This window comes from Alligator sinensis, unplaced genomic scaffold (assembly GCF_000455745.1).
Source record: "Alligator sinensis unplaced genomic scaffold, ASM45574v1 scaffold267_1, whole genome shotgun sequence".
NCBI classification, from domain to species: domain Eukaryota; kingdom Metazoa; phylum Chordata; order Crocodylia; family Alligatoridae; genus Alligator; species Alligator sinensis.
The window spans coordinates 1,622,011-1,623,337 of NW_005842100.1; positions in this window are offsets into that span (position 1 = coordinate 1,622,011).

Genomic DNA, 1,327 nt, shown 5'->3' on the forward strand with positions numbered 1-1,327 from the left:
GGTGGGTGGGCCCCGGCCACTGGGCGGGGCCCTTCCTATAGCAGCAGGACCCAGCCCGGCGTGGGGGACCACGTGGAGCTGAGCCAGGTCCTGCTGGCCCTGGGGCTGTTCATGGCACCCAGCTGCTGGGCGGCACGAACAGCCCCAGGGCTGGCAGGACACAGCTTGGCTCCATGTGGTCCCTGCATGCCAGGCCAAGCCAGGCACTAGCAGCCCCAGGGCCTGCAGGACCCGGCCCGGCTCCACATGGTCCCCGGGCCAGGCCAGGCAGCACGAGCCACGCAGGGACTGCACGGACTGAGCTGGGTCCTGCCAGCCCTGGGGCTGCTCATGCCGCCTGGCAGCTGGGTGGCACAAACAGCTCCAGGGCCAGCAGGACCTGGCTCTGCTTGGCGCAGTCCCCGCGCGCCGGGCCAGGTCCTGCTCCTATAGGAAGGGTAAGGCTGGGCGGCGCAGCACGCAGGTACTGCGTGCTGAGCTGGGTCTTGTCACCATGGGCTGGGACCCAGGGCTGGCTTCCTCCTCTGCCCCCTGTGCCTGTGGGGGAGTGAGGACCTGGCCCGGCCCCATGTGGCTCGTTAGTCCGGCTTTGCACCAAGAGCAGGTCACAGGGCTCCGTGAGGCGCAGTTCCTGTGCACACCTCCTGGAGCCATGCGACCCGCTCTGGTGCAAAGCCGCACTAGCGAACTGCAGGGATCTGGGCCAAGTCCTCACCCCCCGCAGCCCTGGGGACATCCCCCCGCCCCCGCCGCCCGGCAGAGCAGCCCCAAGGGCAGCAGGACCTGGCTGGGCCCCGCACGTGGGGACCACGCGCCGTTCCAGGTTCTGTCACCGTGGGCCCAGTCCAGCTGGGCTGCAAAGGGGCCCCAGGACATGGCTGGGCCTGGCACACGGTTCCCTCATGCCGCACCAGGTCCTGCTGCCAGGAGACCAGCCCAGTTGGGCAGCAGGAGCAGCCCCAGAGCCAGCAGGACCTGCCTGCGCTCAGCGCATGGTCCCCCCCGCTGCTGCTGTTAAAGGTTAGTTATAGGCCCTGGGTGGAGGGGCGGGGGCCCTTCAGGGTGGAGCTGGGACCCTGTGGGGGGTGCTTTCCAGGGTGCCTGGGACCCTGGGCAGGGGGGCTGGGACCCTGTGGGGGATAGGAGCTGTGGCCCTCCAGGGTGGAGCTGGGACCCTGGGTCGGTGGGGGCGGCATTCCATGTGCCCTGTGGGGGCCAGGGGACCCACCCCTCCTGAGCAGTCCCCCCACACCCACAGTCCTCCCAGCAATTGCCCCACTCCTACCCACAGACCAACCCATATCCCTCCACACACCCATTTGCCTTC